Consider the following 22,038-nt stretch of genomic DNA (forward strand, 5'->3'; position numbering starts at 1 on the left):
AATGAATGAAATCGCCAATGAAGTAAACAGCTTTTCGCCGATTTTAGGCGATGGGTAAAACAGGCAACATATTTGCTTGAATTTCAATAAAAGTGCTTCCGCTCTGGAGAAGAAACTATATGGCTAGTTTATAGTAGGCATTTTAATTACTAAATTTGTAAACAGTTCTTCGGGGCTGCTTATTTTAAACCTAGGGCAAATAAGGAAAAAGTCCATTAAATTGATTTCCCGCATTTTAACATAATAACTGAACCCGTCGATTTCCCACTCTGTTTGATTTTTACAGGGAATTGTTCTTAACTATAAAAATGAGTGAAAAAACGGAACGACGTTTCGGTGTCATCCTAGCACCATTTTCAAGTAAAGAATGCAACAGAAAAGATAATTTATACGTAAAGTAAAGGTGTGAAATAGAATAAATTAAATTAAAACTAAAAGTAACTGTCCGGTGTTCATTCAGAAGGTGTCATAAAATGGGACTTTTGTCCGTTAGACAAATAGTTTTGCACGAATTCTCTCCCATTTTATGACATCTTCTGAATGAACACCGGACAGTTACTTTTAGTTTTAATTTAATTTATTCTATTTCACACCTTTACTTTTACGTATAAATTATCTTTTCTGTTGCATTCTTTACTTGAAAATGGTGCCAGGATGACACCGAAACGTCGTTCCGTTTTTTCGCTCATTTTTATAGTTAATTGTATTTCTAAATTTAATCTGATTAGAATTGTTCTTAATTTGGATCAAATTCGCGTTGACCCAGTATTAGGTTAACCAGGTCTTGAACAACTGGGCCCTGAGTAACTAGTTTAGACTTTAACTAGTGGCAATAGGAGACTAAGCCATTAACCCTGTCTAACGGGGTATTTTTTTGTCCTTTACTACACATAGTTCACCATAAATCTCCTATAAACTCATACGGAATTTGTAATTTTTTACCTTTTTCTTAGCTTCCGATGCTCCTGAACCTGTTGCTTTCTTCCCTTTGAATGGCAAGTATGGAGCCAAGGAAATCAAGAACCGCTATCAGGGGTACCCCGGCATTGTCGATCCTGCTCCTGGCCCCAATGGAGAACCTGAAGGATCCCTGCAGTTGATGAACGATATGGACAGTTTCATACGACTGGTTGGATTAGACAACCTGTGGACGAGAAGCTTTACTGTTTCTTGTTGGGTCTACCCTGAGGAATATTGGGTGAACATCATGACTACCCAGCAGGGACATGGAGGATTCCACCTTGAGCTAGAGAACTGGATGTTAAAATCCCTTCTTAGAAGTCAATACATTGCTCATTCACCATTATATAATCGCATCAAAGTGGAAAGCAATACATGGGTTTATGTCGCGGTAACCTACGATTACAATACTGGCATTCACCGCTTGTGGGTAAATGGGAGCCCGATTACTCAACATTTACCGGCGAAGGGCCAAGTAGATCCGCCAACCACGTTCCAAATTGGTGTCATTGGCAACAATGTACATGGCTTCAGATTCAGAATTGCACAGTTGAAATTCTATGACGTTGCGTTGTCTGCAGGCCAGCTTGAAGCTACAAAAAACGTGGGCGTAGGTAATTAGATAACGTCCTTGTCCTAAAGTCCTAAAGTCCTTGATAATCTCCTTGTTTGTGATTTTTTCGTCGTGACCACATTTTGTAAGCGTCTGGATAAAACCTTCAGGGGAGACTTATTACATGTTAGTATTCACAGAAGGACTTCAATGTGGTTCCGTTTTTTCTCCAGAATTTTTTGTTTCATTATTTAAGACTTTTATTTCACCAGAAGACCAATTACAAAAAAGTATAACGTACTCGTCATAACACAAGGTAAAAATCAGAGTAAGAAAAGTGTTAACCCAGTAAGTCCGTTCGGGAAGACAAATTGCCTTCACTGCAAGTTACAGTAATTAAAAGTGTTATTGCTCGGCTGGCATGGATCATTTATGCGCGAACACAGGCGCGGTCAAGATAAATATCCACCCAATAACATCCTAATAATGTTAATTAGTTTTCCATTTGGTTGAAGTACTTGGTATTTATTGGCTTGAACGAGTCTAGCAGGAAATGTATTACAGCTTTTTTCTGCAATTCGATTGGTTAATTTTGCTGAAGTGTCCCCGGTAGCCATAGCAACACTACAACTGAATAAGGCCCTAACGTGCATCATGTTGTTACCTTAAAGATGAGTGCCAGGCGAACAACCCATGCAAGTTTGGAGGAAAGTGCACGAGCGTTGATGGAGGTTATGAGTGCGAGTGCCCGAGTGGACTCAGCGGTAAAAACTGTGAAGAAGGTGAGAAGCTAGTGACATTGTTACATTCCAGGATTAAAGTTTTAATAATTGTAAAGCAAAATTAAAATCGGACGAAAATCGATGTCTCTAGAGTGTCACTTAGCACCTACGTTAATCGATAGAAATTGAATGAAATTATTTTTGAGTGATAAAATGAGGACTTACTTCTGTCCTTATACCCCAGGGCTTTCTAAACCCGTGAAGGGCACTAAAAAAGATTTCATTCCAATTCTATCCCATCTAGAAATATTTGTTTGGCTGTTTTCAACGAGGTCAATAAGCAATTGCTTGGTTCTATTTCTTCAGAATTTAAAGTGTAATTTCAGAATCATGTTATCTAGCATAACCTTACGGTTAAAGGTCACGTATTTTACTTTAACTTTGAATGGCCAAAAACATATTTGGATCGATGAAAACGTTGAAATAATGGCCGTTTTTATACTAGAGGACTCATTATCCGTCTGGACGAACTTGGGCAAACATTTGTTGCTTGTCTGGTTATTCGTCTCTATTAAAAGACGGGCACAAGACACATTATCCGTCTGGACAAACTATTTTACTTTGTGCGTCGTTCAAGACGAATAACGGAAGATAATTCGTTCAGACGGATAATGCGTCTTGTGCCCGTCTTTATACTAGAGACGAATAACCAGACGAACAACGAATGTTTGTCCAGACGGATAATGCGTCCTCTAGTATAAAAACGGTTAATGACTCAGTTTTGTTAACAATATCCCTACTAGTGCAGAGAAACTAGTATCAGTTATTTTTGTCCGTGGATGGCTAGGATGGAAATGGATTACAACTTGAAAAATAAGCCAATTTTTTCTTGTGTATTTTTTAAGAAAATTCTTAAAACTGATTATAGTTTATTTTTCCTGGGAGAAAACATTTAATATTTTCCTCCCGGTGCTCTAATAGTGATTTCACATCAAAGCAGGGGTTAGTGGGTTTTCACATCCCACATTTTAAGAAAGAATCTCCGGGTTTGTTGGGCCTTACTTACTATCAAAGATTACTGATGGTGTAGCGGTCACACACCCTTCCAGTATCGGTGGTACGTGAGTTCATATACCATGCAGACCATACAGGATACTGCTTTCTGACCACTTCATTTTGATAAGAGTGCTGTTACTTTTCAGACATTGACGAGTGTAATACCATTAACCCATGCAACAACGGGGCCAAGTGCATAAATACCCTGGGAGGTTATAAGTGCGAATGTCCTGCTGGTTTTATGGGAGCTAACTGTGAGAAAGGTAAGGATCATCTAAAATAAAATAAAAAATCACTAATAATTATCACTAATAATTCATAAGTCGATTGACCTATCAAATGGCCGATAATGCGGTGTTTAATGTTTTCTCGTATGCTAATTTCCAACGTTCACAAAAGCATCATTGTTATGAATTCTCTTGACTCACGCTTTTCCAGGAAAACTTTTCAAAAAAACTTGCAGCACCTCGTGGTTTAAAATACCGATAAAACAGTGCTGCTCGTATTTTAAACATTACGTCTAAATTACCAGGTGTCACGGACACGAATCTTGCTGATTCCCAACTGGAACAACGTCATTCCTTCACCGTAATACAAGGGATAATGGAGGGTGGCTAGAACTCTTCCCGAGGATGTTCCCACTCTAGTGTCGCAAAAGATACCTTCAAAACGTTTAGATTGAGGTGCAGGGCAACTTAGAAGGGCATAATCATTTGTGCACGGCCATACTGATCTCCATTTTGGGGCCGTATAGGATCTCTAAACTTAACTGTCTCGCGGCGAACACTTTTTTGGTATTGATAACAAAGTTAGGTTTTCTTGTCAAAGTTACACATACTGTTGCTTGGGTAAAAATAACGTTATAGAGAGTCGGAATTTAACTTCATTGAGATTTTTAGCATTTACATAAAGCAGAAAGGTGTCGATTTCTAGCTAATCAATGCCTAAAACATGATGGAAGTTGTGATAGAGATACTGAAACCTTTATATATCAAGCGTCTTACGTCTTCTGGGGCCAGAGGAGGTTGAAATCCATGCTTCATATTTGATCCTGATTCAGGCTTCCAACGTTTCGACGAAACAGCAGGTTTCTACATCGATTGAACCCGTCTTTAGAATTCAGTTCCCCTTAATTCTAAGATTTCGGTCTTTGAGAGCAGGAGCATTGACAGCAGTGTATCTCATTGGTTTGGATCACTTAGTAAATTAGCAAAGCTGTTATCCCGTCTATTAACCTTTGCTTTGAATCTGGTGATGACCTCCGCTGATGTCGTCTGAACGTCAAGGGTGTTGTCCACAACAACAATCCATGTCAGGACTACTCTTGTCCGGGTGATCATGACTTATGGAAAGCCAAGGTTTGAAATTAAGCCATCCAAAAGTTATTTGAGGAGCTTAAAATTAGCTGAAAATTTTAGTAAAGTTCCTTCTCGGACTTAATTTTTTGTCTGGTTATTTACATTCCGGGTTAAAATAACCTCGTTCTCTCTCTACTCTAATTACAAGGGCGGGATCATGTCAGGTTCATGTATTCCTTGGATTTAGTTATTTCTATTTTTGAAGTTTACGCACACTACATCCCAATTATGTTTTTCAGGCACCAATCTTTGCGAGACAGAAACTCCATGTAATAACGGGGCCACATGTGTGGACAGCTGTGGAGGTTACGCATGTGTGTGCCCTCCAGGATTCAAAGGAAAGAACTGCGATGAAAGTAAGATACCGTACCATTGCAACGTTCTGTACTTCCAGTCTTTGACGTTTGAGATAATGATATTTGAAACTAAAGATATAAAATGAAAAGTATCCTCTCATATTGAAATATGCAATGTAGACAGTTACAAATATAGTTCCTCGGCTTCATGGGATTCTAATCACTTATCTACTTAAAAGCTTATTTAAGTTTCGTCGAGCTTGAATGAAGATTGTTGGGGGACCCTTTCTAACTGTGCATAAAACTGCTGAAAAAGGAGGGGGGTATATTTGGGGTGAAAGAATTCCTGAAGTCCTCTTCACCACTCAGGTTGTGTTTTCACTAGGACAATTTTAGCTAGATAAAGTCAGGAAAGTCCGGAAATACAGTGAAAACACTTTGTCTAGTGTTTAGCGAGTTAACAATGTCAACTGTTTTCACAAGGAAAAACAACTGGTTTTCTCGCCTTTACGACAGGAAACTCACGCAGAGTTACACTACCTCACAAGATGGTTTAACTTGTCCTGACAAATACCGCAGCCAATCGCATCGCACGTAGTGACAGATGCCTGCCAAACAATCTGGCAAAATTATTTTCCAGACGCTCGCTTCGTGGTTCTTTCGAAACCTTGTATGCTTTTCAACTTGGCTGACGAATTGCAAAACACTTCACAATTCTTTCGCCGTTTTACAATTCCTCCGGACGCGTTGGATGCTCAGATCCCTCGTCCAGGACCTTACCTGTTATACAGCGTCGGCATGCAGAATCAATTCCCGCATTACGGGCAACCAGCAGTTGAACTGCCAGGAATACAACATTCTGTCGCATCCTCCGCATCTGCCGGGACATTAATCGCATCCTCTGAACGAAACTCCTTCTCTTTCGCAAAAATATAGCGAGAATCAGTACTAGTAAACTCATTAATTTTTCCTCTCCAGCCAAAAGTTGCGTGGATTTGTAATTTAAATCTTCCGCGTTATTACTGGCTTAAAATTTCCCAGTAAAAACAGATGTCATGTTTAACCGAGCTAATGTCGGTCGGTAAAAAAAAAACACCTAGGAAGAATGTTCAGCTAGTTAATCGGCCTAGTGAAAACACAGCCTTAGGCACGGATGGGATTCTGCTAATAACGAATATGATGATGATGATGATGATGATTTGCTGAGACGTACTGCGATAATATAACACTGCAAAATATAGAAAGCAGACATCCTGAACTTTCGTTCATCTCCCGAGGAAGGTTTGTGTTGCAAACCGAAACCTGGAGCTAATTTGTTATAATAGATTTCAGTTCAGTTGTTCTAGCCATTTTGTTTATTTTTTGCCACCTCCGCCGCTAGGGTTATTCTTCCCTCTATATTTTGCATTTGAAATAATTTTCTGATCCAGGTCTACAAGAAACCAGAAATCACGCATTGGTGTGTCCCTGTGGTCTTGCAGATTTTAATAATAAAATATAAAATTCCTGGAGTTACAATTAAAATTTCGTCCAAAAAGATATCTTCTTCATGTGGTAATCTATATGCTTACAGAGGAGATACCTTTTAGGCCTAGTTTTGTTATTAATATCACGATTTCGTTCTCATTCAGATTAGTCAGGAAATGCTAGAAGTAGCTTCCTTATTACTTCCTATATTTCCTTTAGTTTTTTGTTATTAAAAACAGGGTTATGGATCCCTTGAAGACAGTTATAGCTGTCGAGAGTGAATTGTAGTTAGGCGGTGATCTGAAAATTGTTGGGAATGTGTTGGTTATCTATATCTTATATTTTAGTTGTAGCGCATTAATCATTAATCATTAAATAGAAACATCCATTGAACCCAATTTTCTTCACCTTCACTCAGAGGCAGAAATCAATGAGTGTGAAACAATCAAGCCTTGCAAGAACGGAGGAACGTGTACAGACACTGCTGAAAGTTACACATGTCAGTGTCCAGATGGATTCAAGGGAAAAAACTGTGAGGAAGGTAAGAGTGAAAAAAGGACAACGAAAAATTAAGTAAGTCTGAAGAATCCATCCATTTATATAGATTATTCTGTCACAGGATCACATCAAGTGGAGTGTAAAACTCCCATAATAAGCCTTTGCCATAGCATTTTACATGTCAGTCTATTTTTAGATACGCATGGAATACTATTACACGCAATGTCCGGTTCACATGAGAATTAGGTAAAAAATTTGGACTGGTTAGTAAGGCTCCCGCGGGAGAACTTCAATCTTAAAATAAATAGGTTTGCTAAAAAGCGGCTATACGAATTTATTATTCAACACATTGTGACACTGCCAAAATATGGTCATGGCGAACTCAATATATGTCGCCCGCACACTACAGATATCCTGCGATATAGGTAGTTTTCGTTTGTCGGGGAGAAAAATGGCAGAGCGCTTCAAAAAGTAACGGCCTCGCAAGAACACCAAACTATTAATAACGCTGTTTTATACTGAACACAAAGAAGGCAACCAAGTTTGCTGTTAAGAATTGTAATGGTTAGTGCAAAAGCGTTTACTGCTAACCTAACGATTTATGAACTGGCAAATTACAGTTTAGCAGAAACGTTTGATATATTTTTCGCTACACATGGTTTGTCCCATATTCTAGCAAAGGCTCAGAATTGCAAGCAGTACATGTATTTTCTTAGATTGGTTCTCGCAACCGTTAAACAGAGATCTCGACTCATCTTGAAGAGATGGAGAAAAACACCTGAGAAAATCCGAGCTTGAACTGAAGTATCTCGAGAAATTTTAGCTTTCTGGCAGACAATAAGACGGAGTACAAAGAAATTATTCTCAGAAGCATCAGTGCCGCTTGAAAAACCGTTAGTTTCATAAAAGATCCAGAGTTCTTGCAAGCAACAAGGCACTAGATGCGTTTGTCAAAACACTGCATGAGGAAAGATCGTGAAATTGCTTGCGTTGTAAACAAAGAAACGCTCACCCGAGAAATCGTTGAAAAGCTTTTCCAGTCTGTTCAGCTCGGCCCGGCTGAACAAATCCTTCGCAGCTTAAAAATACTGTTTGGATTTAGCTTTTGAGGCTTCAAATTCGTGAAAAATTTTGCCGGAGCGAATGGCGCACTAGAAGAGTACTCAATTTTTAATTTGATGCAAACTCTCTCGATTTCATTCAAACTTGAACAAAGCTACCGCTTTTATTCATGCCGGTCCGCGCGCGGGAAAATGCCGGTCACAAGTTTCTTTCTTTTTTTGTGGACAAATAAAGATCGCCTCCATCTTTCTGCTATAAACCTGTGCTTTGTTGTCAATGTGTTAAATAATAAATCTTGCAGAATATCGCCTGATTTTAGCCAACTCGGCCTACGGCCTCGTCGGCTAAGTATCAGGCGATATTCCGCGCGATTTCGCAGTATAATTGTTAAATATAGGAGTTGTACGCTCCAGCTAATGGGCTCTTGTCTAGCATTTGTCATTCCTTCCGCAAGTTACCCTTATCTATACTGTTTATTATTATTATTATTATTATTATTATTATTATTATTATTATTATTATTATTATTTGTGCTTGCCTTCTGGGGTAGGGGGAGATTTCTTCCCCCTCGATAACTCCGCGAGTATTAAGGATATGACAAAGACACGGAGAGTAAAAATAGTATGTGCAATGATGTTCCATTTGAGGTCCATAACGACAAGAGATGACGCCATATTACGTGATATTTAGGTCATGATTCTAAATGAGGCCATCTTGGATCCGCTATTTTGTTTTCTGGATTTCCTCAAACCTTAAGTAAAGCGCCAAACGTGAACGAAAAGTGATGAAAATGACCAAAAGACTGAAAGTAACTGTAAGAAAAGTGATTTTTCTCATTTAAAAAGTCAATAAACAGTAGCCGAACACATTCAATTGTTTCTAGAATTTTGAGAAAGTCGTCAAGTTTCAAGGCGTCTTCTTTAATATATCAATAATATATCAAACGAAATTTGCCGTTCCGTCGCGCACTCTATAGAAAGTTTATATTTGACAGACGCACAAACTTCAGTAAAACTGTTGAACCATATTACGACAAAAGTTGCTCTTGTGGTTCTTGGTGCTGTTGTCGTTGTTTGTTGTACTCGGCATCTGTGATAACAATTAAAATTCATAGCTGTCGAACATTCGTGAACTGTTGACTTTCGATAGTTACATCAGTTAAAAAATCTTTTGTTCTAGTTAACTATAAATGTTTCCTAAAGGGTTCATGTCCCCTTGTCTATCAATCCCACCAATTCCTTAATGGTTTGAGATCACATCAATCTAGGATAAAAGTCGTCCAAAGATAGGACTAAATGGTATATTACTTGGCCTTTACATGAACAAAAGTTGAGAACTCTAATTTTTCAGTTTCCCTTATTGAGCAGACACTTCTAGAAAGATTTATGACTAATTTGAAGTTGTTTGCTGTTGGCATTAAGTAATTGTCTATTTTTTTAATTAGTTTAAACATCTGTGAGCATTTAGTGCCTCTTAACCAACAGAAGTAGAAGTCAATGGTTGTGTACTGAACAATGTACAGTGCCTCAATGGAGGAACCTGTGTACCAAATGGCAGAGAATATGAGTGTCAGTGTGCAAGTGGATTTGCTGGAGAATTCTGCGGTAAGAGATTAAAAGGTTTCACTTTCATACATTTAAACTTACAGCCCAGAGTAAATGATTTGAATTGACATATAATAGAAGAAGGTATGGCACGTTACAATGTTCGTAGCCAGTATAGACCGAGAGACAAACGTCCCTGTTCTTATCACCAGTAGGCTTCGCTATTGTAATAGTCTCTCATACCGATTACCAGATAATGTGATTTCAATGTTGCAGCGAGTTGAAAAGGCCTGCACCCTCCTTGTATGTTGCTTTCCTAAATCCTTCCTTATTTGCGCCGGTCCTACGTGAATTACACCAGCTTTCCGTTAAGGGTGGCAAATGGTAAACGCGAGACGGCGCGACTAGTGGTTTTCCTTTCAATCTCGAAACATTTTGAATTTTTAAATTACGAGAACGAGATATTCAAGTATTTTGAATGCAAGCGCGAAACGTTCAGACTCTTGAGATGGAAATTCGAGTATGAGTTTGTACAGAAGTCTTAGAAACGAGCCTTCAGTTAGTAGCAAGTTTTGTGGAATTCAGGCAATTTAGGATTCATCTTAATCCTCAAAAATTTGAAAGTTGTGTTTCTAAAATTCTATATCAAGTAAAGAGAAGACTTCATCTATTAGAAAAGACAAACAAATTAGCCTGGCAAAATATCGAGACTCCAAGACGGCTTCGCGAAAAAAAAATTGAGACTGTGAGACAGACATAACCACTAAAAGTACGAGATTGGGATACTCGTGAAATTCGGATAAAATTTTGCGAGACGCACAGTTTTTGAAGGATCATTCGCCACCCTTACATAGAATGCGGATTGGTTTTATAGTACTATTAATACTTTAACGTGTACATAATTTAGCTCCTGTCTATCTGCTGTCAGATCGAGACCTCATTTCAGTTACCAAGTTGTCTCTCTACAACCTCCGCATTACTGACCTGACGATCAGATTTTATTTCAGTATCCTCGAGAAAAGTCCTATAAGACTCTCGATGATCAATCATTTATGTTTGCCGCTCCTAAATTGTGGAACATTCTTCCTTTCGTCATTCGGACAATTACAATTCTCTTTTCCTTTGAAGAGTTTTTTTTTTGTATCATTTAGGCAAGCCTTCGATTGATATTTTGCACTACATAAAAGCGCATCAACATTTTTAGGTTAATGCGCTATGTAACTTATATCAACATCATCATCATTATCATCATCATCATCATCATCATCAAAATGTGACTCGGATATTGTTATGTTGTATGATGGCAGAACCTATGAAAGGCTAATTAATATAACTAAGATAACATGTCTGGTGCGCAGTGGTATTTTTCTCGACCCCTTGTCACAAAAGAACTATAGAAGAGATGTATCAAAATGTTTCCTAAGCTTACTTAAAAAAAAAAACTAGATTTATTCAAAAAACGATGTTGGTCTTTGATTAATACTTTGACAGCATGGGAAGCAATTGGATGCTTCAAGGAGTCGCCTAAAAACAAGGACAAAGCAATGGCCCAGAAAATTAAACAATTTAGTAGCTCTAGCGACATCAAGACAATTGTGAAACTCTGTTTAAAAGAAGCCTCCACGTCTGGCATCAATGTGGTTGGTATTCGCCGCAAAAGCAAGTGCATGACAACCAAAGGAAATTCAAAGTATGATCGCCACGGAGGTTCCAACGACTGCGAGACTAAAGGTTCGGTTGGTGTTGGTTTGGAGCTGGCGAACTACGTTTACATGTTGAAGGAATAGGTTTACGAGTTTATGCAACAAGAAACAGGTAAAATTTGTGAACACATGAACTGAAATATTTTGCTTACAAAGGGGATATAAGGATGAATGTGACTTAGGGACAAGTATAATCGTGATAATGTAATTGTTCTCCAGAAACATTGCATTCTCACCAGGCATTGAAAATATTCGCTCTTTAGCCCATTGACGATCTATAACGCCATTTAACAATACTTTTCTTTACAGATTAAATAAAAAAAAACAACAACAGCTAAGTAGTCTGATACAATTTCAATGATTTGAGAAAGACACAGGCATGCTCTGCAAAGAAGAAAACCAGGTTTTTCCAACATGAATCTGATAGTGAAAAGAAGGTCACAAGTTCGAATGCTGTTCCGAGAACTCTACTTTTTCCCAGTATCTGTTTCTGTCACTAACTAATAAAAGCTCCTAGATTTCTTGTAGTCTGGTTCTCTCGAATTTTCTTTAAAAGGGTGACGGAACGAGTAATGTAAAACGAGAGGGATGAGAACCATATTAGGGAAAGACGAGCACAATAAGAAATCCCTAGCTTTTGTGATCGTTGTTGCCTGGTTTAAGCCTACATAGATCGCTTTATTTTTCCTTCCGGGGCCGGGAAAGGGACCATTCTTACTAAAAGATTCCGTGGAAATCTCTGATCTCAGAACAATGCAAGTTAGCTATAGATAAAAACGGGTCTACATGTAACCGACCGACCTACAGGAAATATTTTGCTAGAAAAAAAAAAAAGAGTCCATCATGCCTTTTCGAACAAAACTAAAGGTAGAATAGTTTTTTGCTTTCGAAAGAAAGTGAAGTCCAGAAGAGGGAGTCATTGTTTGTGTAGTATACAATTTTAGTTTGAGAGCTTTCTTTCTCTCTTTTCTTTCTCTTTGTTCTTTAGGTGCGATTATGGAACCAGAAGACAAATACAGAGATGACAGGAATGGCCATCTTTAGATAACCGCGTGCAGTTTACAAATGCAGGAAGAATGTAGCAATCGTTTTTAATTCGAGGGATTTTTGTTCTTTTTCTGAGGTATTCACTTTGTAGAAGATAGGGTTTTGTTTCATTTGCTCAAATAAACTGCTTATGCGGGATTCATCTTCGTCCTTTTATATTTCTGCTATTTTGTAGTCTTACCAGCCCCAGCAATAAAACATCAGGAAAACGACGAAATTTAGCGAAAAATGACTCGATTAGGCAAGTTTAATTCGTCTCCTTGTCCAAAAACCGTACATCAAGCAAAAATCAATGAGCGAGTTTCTGAACAAGGCGGCCTCGTTAACAAGCAAAGACTTGTCAAGCTAGCCTGCGTAACAGGCTTTCTTTTCGAGAGAGCGAGAAGCTTGTGAAGTCGAAAAGGAGACCAAATCGTACCCGGGAGCTTCTCATAGCTTCTTGCATTTGCTTGTAAAGGAAACGAGTGCTACGAAGGCTAAGAAAAACGTGCTCGTGTGACTATCGCAGTCACAAAGGGAAACGTCAAAAGTCAAATGACTTGTCAAGGGCGAAAATTTGCTGGTTCGTAACCAACTCACGTTTGACCAGCTCCAAGTTGGCTCAATAGTATAGTTGTAAGAAAGTTATAGATTATTCTATCGGCTATCCTCTAATTTGAAGGAAAAAAATACCCATCCTTACTTCTATTCCCGTTAGGTAACTCAGAAAATTGTTTCAACTTGATTTTGTGCTACCCATTTTCCCTAGAAGATTTTCATCGTTACCAGGCATGTATACGTCACGTGATTAGAATCCGAACGTCCAGAATCTGTCCTGTCATGAAAGGTGGTTTTCTAATTTTTACACAGATGGGACAATGGAGTTTCCTTTCTAACGGAACCATGCCTTAAGCTACCTGACTTGAAAATGTTTGTTTGTTTGTTTGTTTTTTTTCTTTTTTGAGGGAGCCGGAAAACAGAAGAACTCAGAAATTAGAAATCAGTTGTAGCGACCATTAGCAACTAGCCATAAAATTATCGGTATTTGTACTCCATACTCTGTACTCCGAGTAGTGACCTCTAAATATAATTTATGCCATGGTTTTGTCCTTCATCGTGGTTTTCGTCATCTATTTCTTGTACTGTCAAGGAACAATATTTCACCTCCTTTTCAACATAGAGGAAGTTGTGCCACATTTTTGTTTAGTTTTGTTCAAGAGAAAAATTCGTTTTGTCCAATTTTGTTCGAAAGAAATATGAAAAAAAAAAATACTAAAACGCCGCCGCGGTCACCACTTACTAAACAGTTACACAACATTCCGATCAGAAATTTCCTTTTGGAAGGCATTCCATTTGATGTTGACGAAAAATGAACACGTCAGTATTTTGGTAGGGATAAAGGAATGGACGTAAAACGCCAGGAACTAATGTTAAAAAAAATGGAAATCTAAATGAAATTCCGTTGGGAATGGCCAAAATGAGCAAACGAAACCTTTTACAAATTCCGTTTCTTTCGGGGATTTTCTATGTGAAGGACTAAAAAAGTGCCTCCGACTTAACACCCAATCGAAATATAATAGTTTTTGGAGGGAGGAGGAGGGGGGTGGGGAGGGTGGCCAGGTAAATCACAAAATATTAAAGTTCGACCAGTTCCAAAGCTAACTGCTTTTTCCTTTATGCACAGTGGTTATTAAAGCAACGTTAGAGGTACGTTGCTGCGTTCTTGAAAGTGAAACGATTTCATTTCCAGTGGGCCTGTACAGTCTTTAGCTATTTCTTGACAGTAGATTAAAAGAACCATATCGATCGCTAAAATTTTCAATTGTTTTATTTAATTTTCCCCAGCTTATCGTTGGCATAAGTACAATGCATTTAACTTGTCGCATTTTTCTCTCGATTCGCTTTACATCACCCTCGATTTCATTAACGTTAATTCTTTGAAATCCAACACCGCAATTATAATCCCCTTATGGCATTCAAACTTGAGTGTGAACACTTCAAATTAATTCTCCTATTTTCTTGGAGTAAGACATTTCAACCAGGGTCCTCACCAGTACAATGAATCAAAGCCTTGTGCTAATATCCAGTGTTCCACGCGGTTCCCAGGAGAAGGGGTGCTCATTACTCCTTACAGTACTTGGTTTGAAAGAAGGGGTGGGTCTAAGGGTCGGGGCTGAAATTGAGGAAAGAAAGTCGGATATTTCTGTCTGAAAACACTGGACAGGGCTTAAAAGGTTTGGTCGTACCAGTAGCACTAGTCTGTAAAATTCTGCTATCCAAGAATTTTTATTGGTGGATTGCCCTCCAAGAAAGTAGGCGTAATTATTAAAAGTGTTCAAGCGTACTATTGCAGCTTTGTGTTCTGGGTAACACAATGTGGGAAGAAAGATCGTGGCTCACTGCGGGGGATGCGGTATTTTATCAAGCAGCTTTCCGTATATCCCATCCTTCTCCTGCAGGCGTCTGCGATAAGCTTTCATCATAGCAATAAAGTGCTTGAAGATAGGCGCCTCACATGAAGCACCTTCCTTTAATCATGCATTTGCGCATGGCATCTCCGGCGCACTGTGCGTACTCCTCCTCTGTGGAAAGACAAATAAGACAACGAGATGTGTCATTCTGCTACTGGAAGTTCCCCCATGCTCCCTTCATTGCTATAATTTTCCTTCTGGCCTTGGACGGGAAAAAGTTTGTAGTCGACGCCTGCAGCTTCACTTCGATTGAGTCAAGAGGGAAACCTAAGACATCCTGGTTTATACAATAAACAGTGTAAAACTCTAATTTTGATTGGAGTTTAGACGCACGAATGACGTCATCGAGTGGTGCGACCGGTGCACGTGATCAGAGTCTAGAGTCCAGCCAGAGTGACTTGTCAGCAAAGTTTTGCAAATTTTTAGGAGAATGGTGGACAAACATAGGCAAATTTTGGCAGGAACACAAAACTGTCCGATGAAAGATTGAACAAAGACCTTTGCAAGTGACCTCAACACGTTTAAAAGAACTAGAACTTGTTGTGATGTGAAAAGAGAGGAAATATTTGTCCAAATCGATCACAAATCGCATTTATTCAGCGACTGAACTACTGTAATATCTTGGGGTCAGAAATTCCTCGATCTGAAATAAAGGTTAGGTTTAAAAATATTGTTCCTGAAATTCGTTCGGATTATTCTCTAATTTAGAGGATCACTGACAATTGCATGTGTGTAGAAGGCGAAAAGTTTGTTTTGAAGATTTTTGGCTCAGCTCAGTCAACATGATGTTTGCTTACGAAAAGTGGTCAAATGTTTTGATAATTGTATAAAGCACATAGATTTCATGTTGCCGTGGGTCTGTACTCTGATAACGCACAGAGGACGTTAAAACGCGGTTATAAAATCAGTCACACTACTCGCCTGCGGCTCCTAGCGCAGTTCTTAGTTCTTAACACGTTTTCACGTCATCTGTTCCGTATTGAGTACAGACGCACGACAAAACGGAATATATTTGTCTCCGCGTTGTAAGCATTCTGGTCCCACATGTTGGAAGCCGAAGCCTGATTATTAAAGACATCCGATTTGACTCTCAACAAGTACAATTCAAATGTAGAAAAAAGTTCAAACATTACTGTGTCGGCTGAATTTAGACCAACAACTATAAAACAGGAAGAAAGCGAGTTGCACTACTTCTGCTTTCTGTGTTATGTTCATACACGATTTTAAAGATTTTAACACTACTAAAATGTAGTTCTAGGGATTCATATAAAAAGCGCTTTTGTTCTTGCTGTCTTTGTGGTTGTATTGCTCTTGTTAATGCCCCTTTTTAGTCATAAGCTCTTAACATTCTCTACAAATATTTTACTAAGGATTTGTACTTTTCCCTTTTGCTTTAGTGGCAATTTAGCGATGCGACTTTAAAACAATTTTACAGATTATTTTAAATGCCGATTTAAAATGACCTGCGTAAGTTTAATTTTAAATAGCCAGCGAGTTTCGCTAGGATTAGAAATTTTGTTGCGAAGCTAGCTGGAAGACGTGAGTCGTACTCAGCATAAAACTTGATGTGTGCCTTTTCCTTGCTAAAGCGCAACGCCTAAAGATCGCAATGAACTACTCCGGAAAACTCCTTGAAATCACAAACAAAAATTCTTTTAGTTGCTGAAAGAATGGCTGATAAAATACCACGAATGTCACGAGATTGAACGTGGCCAAAATTAATGTACGATATCTTACCCTTAAATAAATGCAAACAACTTCCAATAAGGCTGCAGGGCCTGACTGGCTGTTCGCAGTGCGGAAACGTCCGCCTTCCATCCAGTTTTGGAGCACTTCTTCACGGCCTCATAAGCAGACCTGCGTTCTCTGACAAGCCCACTTGCAAAGGAAATGAAGCCCACAGCAAAAATAATGGAGATCCTTGAAAACATTTTGAAGATATAGGTTCCTTAAAAAGAGAACACCGTACAACACATTTGCGTCAAATTATGTCAAATTTTGTTCGTGGAGATCTAGGTTCCTTAAAAGAGAACACCGTACAAAACTTTTGCGTCAAATTATGTCAAATTTTGTTTGTGTATCATAATCACTATCCTACTGATGTTCTTTTATATCTAGCTGCTACAATGATAACGATTCTCTTTTCTCATGATCAGGGCCACCCAACCTTTCCTAACATTGACACAAGTAATGTACCTATATAGGATGAACTTTTTGGTTTTAAGGGGCTTAGGAGTCGCCCTTGAAGCCGCCTTTGAAGCCTGCAACATGACCTAATGACGTCGTATGACCGGAGAGTTACTTCAGGATTTTTAAACGGTGGCCTTTTTCGTCCTGCGGCCATCTTGAATTCAGTTATCGATTTGGAGTCAGAAAGCCATCCGATTTAACAAAAAGCAACAAAAAACCAACGAACGAGCACTAAGATAATCTGAAGCGTAGAAGGAAATTACAAATTTAAAGTCGCTATGGCAACAGCAAACCAATGACGACATTATTTGTTCTTGCATTTTAGTATCGCCTTTTCCCGGACTGGATAGGGCTAAACAGCAACTGTTTGAACGAGTCTCTCTAATATCACAATGCAGGGTCTGTGACTTCAAACTTGAAAACTTTTTCGCTTTCTATAATAGCCATGCTCTTGGATTTCTATAAAATGTCAGTCTAGCTATTTATTAATTCTCGTAAATAATTCATGTATTTTAATTTTCCTAAGATTGTTCAGCTGGTATGCTCTAAGAATAATAAGGATAAATTGGTGGAATCGGACCTCATTAATTTCCCTAATTTCTTTTCCTTTTTATGGTCAGGTAAAGTTTGAGTGATTTTCTACCGTCACGTAGAAATTCGCAAAAAGAGTTTATGTCTGGAGATCTCAACGGATCAAAACCAGTCGAAGACTGACGTTTAGTTGCGATTTTCTTTCACATCAGAATTCCGTGTGATTGAAAAGCATTTTGTTTTAAGGCAGTTAACTAAATTGACTGCAGATTACCTATCACTGCAGATAACAAGTAAGGATATTTTCCAATTGATTGGGTTTTTTTTTTTGTTATTTACTGATAGGTCCATCCCAGGTTGTAAATAGTTCAGCTATGGGTTATAACTTCGGTGTTTAAAGATATAATTTCAATAGCATTTTTTTTTTTTTATTGTAAAGAGGGCAAAAAATTGGTGGAAGCATGATATAGAACATTAAAACGATTAGGTGAACACGTAAAAGATAACATGAGCTAGCCACATCCAATAAGAACAACCAACTTTAAACCAACAATTGCACCATGTAAATTTAAAACTCTATGTATATCTTCTTTATTCATTCTGTTACAGTTTTTTTTTTTTTCACTCATTAGCAATTGTATGTACTTTTTTAAAATTCAACTTTGTACCTTTTACTATTTTAAACTGAAGACGAAAAAAGAGCTGTCGAAACACTTTTCAAAAATAAAGCCTTTAATTTGTTCTTTTTTTACTTTTAACAGAGTCGCGGAATTGTATACGCGGCATCAATAATTCCCTCCCCGTATCCCTCGCCCCAATCGTGGTCCTTTTTAAACCTCTCTTAAACTTTCAAAAACCTTCTTCTACAACAAGACTGCATTTTCATTGTTGAGGCTCCTAATTTCTGTGAGAAATTGTTGTATCGATTTATAGCAATAACAATACCTTAAAGATAAGAAGGGTAATATTTATGCACTTAGCACTGAATTTTTGATCACGAATGAAGTGATACACGCTTGCTTTTAAGACACCTCCAGATAATCCTTATCATCAGTGTGAAAAACTAATAACAGACACACATGATAGCGGGGAATATGTAGAGTGTAAAACTGAACTTAAATATTCGAAAAATCAAATGTGACATCGTACTGTTACTCTCTCGTAAAATAATGTCAGTTTAGATAATTTTGCTTTTTGCGGGGCTTTTCACTGAGCGTTATGGAAGGAACAAATACTTGGGGAGGGAATCATTTAAATTTGCATCCCAGTTACCAAGCTACACTTTCGACTGGTTAAACATGAGAAACGCGAGAAGACAGCGGTGCTCTTTAGAACTTCTAAGATTAATACAACAAAGAAGCTCTTACCTCGTCTCCTGAGAGTGATAACGTTATTTCGTGTTCTTAATTTCACGTTTACGGTTGTCGGATTTGTCAAATTTAGGGCTGCCAATTCTTCAAAAATAATTATTAATTCACAATTATCAGAACCTATCATATCACTTAAATCAGTCACCTGCTCAAGCGTTTAAAACCGATAGAACACTGTCAATCAGAATAGCCTGGGACAGCATTTGATTTCAGTCCCGGAAGAGTACGAGGCTGATTGTATTTCACCTAATATTAGTATTCTTGGTATGATGAAAATTAATGCGAATAACATTTTAATAAAAAATACTAATAATACTTTTTTATTTACCTATGTGCCTGCCCTGAATAATTTCAATGTTACATTCTAGTGTTTTATAACATTTCTAATTGTAAGTAATCGTTTAGTTGTTTTATGTCTTAAATTTGTATTTTATAGAGGGACACTGGGTTATCAGTTTCCCTACTGTCATGTGCTACCCTCTTAAAATAAAGTCCATTGTATTGTATTGTATTGTATTGTTCTGCGATAACAAGAATGGTATTATATGTGGTCACCACCAAAAGTGGGGAACAATTTGATGTCATCGTTAACTGATCGTTACTGTTCGTTACTTTAATGTCGCCATAGCAACCAATTTTTGACAGACTTGGGTTTTTTTTTATTTTCAGAAACGGAAAATTCATATTTAAATGAAAAAAATGTAACTTTTTATGTTTTTAGCCCATATTAGGGTTCCTTTATTGGTTCTGATTACTTTTTGTTCAATTTGGACGCTTTCCTGAAGTTTTGGGGAAATCCAGAAGTCCAAGATGGCCATCAGTTGACGATATGATGTCTTAAGAGTGTCATATTGCGTCATTAACTTCTCGTTGTTATAAGGAAGAAATCTTTGGACGTACTATCTCTCCTCCAAGTATCATTGTCATAGGGGAAATCCGCCTTCAACCTCCCCTTCCCAGGTGACCCATGATAAAAAAAATAGCCTGGTCTAGATAAGGTTAAAAAATAAAATGAAACTTTTAGTGTCTTATCCTAATGTTATCCACAAAACCTTGAATTTGGTCATTCCAGTCCGTACCAAAGATTCTAACGCACGTGCGGATTGGCAATCTTGTGCTCATTAAAACACGTGATAAAATCCAACGATAATCGCAGGCGTTGGCAATGTTGAATGACGAGAGTTGTGTACGGCTGTTTTCATGACTCAAGCGGCGTGAGAATTTTAAGCAACAATTATACCGTCTAAATTGGCCTTTAAATTACAGGCCATTTTGATATACAAGAGACCACTAAAAGCTCCTCTAAAATAAATGCTTGACGATACACAGATTCAAAGTTGAAAGAAAGCAATCTAAAGACACTGTTTAAAAGTATTTAAAAACAAACGTACAACATTGTCAACTTAGCATTCATTTGGAAAGGTCTTGCTTCAGTCTCAAAATCGCCATTTCGCAGTATGTAGAAAGGGGTTTTCTTTGGTAAAACAAGGGATTTTTATAGTTGAAAAACTAATCTTTAATTATAACCAAAGACTTAAGGCCCGGCCAAACGGATGCAACATTTTGATGCAGTATGTTCTATCATTGTTGAATCCAACACGTTGCACTCGTTTGGCCAGCGATCAAACATCATCTTCAACATCGTCCAACATGTCTTTTTTCCCAGGTTTGAACAAAAATGTTGCACTCATTTGAACCAACGTGTTCAACATTGTTGAACTTGCACATGCCCACTTAGCTGACTTTGCGGCTATCTGTAAACATGGTGGCGATTTATTGTTTGTATTCTTTTCGCGCGTTGCCGCGTAAGCGTTCAAGATGGAGAACCAACAGCTGAAGTTTTGGATCCCTCAACGACGTACGCTAAACAAAACGATCTCCCTTCAAATAGAAGGACAAAGGGCAAAGGAGTATGAGGAACTGTGAGACAAGGAAAAGCGAAAGGATGGTGTTCCTTGAAACTTGAAGACATGCTCCTTGTTTATGGTGTAGCAGAACTAATCACGCTAATCTTTGCGTTGTGCTTTAATTTCTCCCAGACGTTTAGCTCAGCTTTTGTCACCCTTTCTAATATACTAGAACATTGATTTAATTCCTACCCTAAATCCTCCCCCTCTGCCATTAGAGAGCGTCAATCAATAGGAAGCAACTGTGACCAATGAGTTTATATACTGTTTTGATTGGTTGCCCACTGGTACAGTGTTCGAACAAACTTTGTTCTTCGTGTCCTCATGATAAACATCGGCAAATGAGCAATTGCTCTAGAAACACATTTTCATTGCATAATCAAGGGATAGTATTTCACCATTGAAATGGATGACTGCCATTTCTGTATTTCCACATCATGTTTCATGTTTTTGTTTGCTGACAATTGCATGCAAGCTAACACATTTTGATCTGTTCAGTCACATAAATAAAATCATGCACAATTTTATAACGGCCAGGAATCTCTCCAGCATATGTAAGCTGCTTTGGCTTTCCAAAAATCCCGGTTGGCCTTCATGCCAAACATACAAAGGTTATAATTTCCATGTAACGAAGCTTTGACACGGTACGTAATCCAAAGAAAACTGGTAGCTTAGTCACACTCATTTCCAACCTTTTTAGGCCAACTCACAATACGAATTCGTACGTTGTACAGGTCTACTGCTTTCAAGATTGGCCACGTTCTCAAATCCAGAAACCCTGTTGTTATGGTTTGTTTATAGGGTCATCCAGTAAGTGTTTTAGGCTTTAACGGTCAATAAACTGGGAATGACCTCCGTTTGTCGTTTCATACCAACACTTGTTTTCAAGCAAAACCTAAAATGCCCGTTTTATGCATCCTGGAGCAAAGCCGAAAAAGTATACATCTTTGCGTTGAATTCTTTTATTCAAAATCACATTAATGACAGCAAATATTAATCTCTCGACTAAGCATTTTTTTCCCAATTTTGCCTCTTTCGCTTTCAGCGATTTGCGCATTCGTGCCCGAAAGGTATTTTGGGTAATTTAGATTTTACGCGAAATGGAAGTCCCGTCATATTAATTTTGTAGTTTTTTTTTTTTTTTTTTTTAACGTGTGGGACTACCCGGTCCTATGGGCCAAATATGACAGTCATCGTGTTCTTTGCAAGTGAAATCTCGCCCAAATTGTCTTGGTAGGTCCAAGAATCCATCCACAGAACGGCCAGAGAGACAACTTCACTCGTGAGCCGCCATAATTCAATATGAACACTTTTGGCGTACTAG

Source organism: Pavona decussata, unplaced genomic scaffold (genome assembly GCF_977016875.1).
Source record: "Pavona decussata unplaced genomic scaffold, jaPavDecu1.1 SCAFFOLD_199, whole genome shotgun sequence".
Classification (NCBI taxonomy): Eukaryota; Metazoa; Cnidaria; class Anthozoa; order Scleractinia; family Agariciidae; genus Pavona; species Pavona decussata.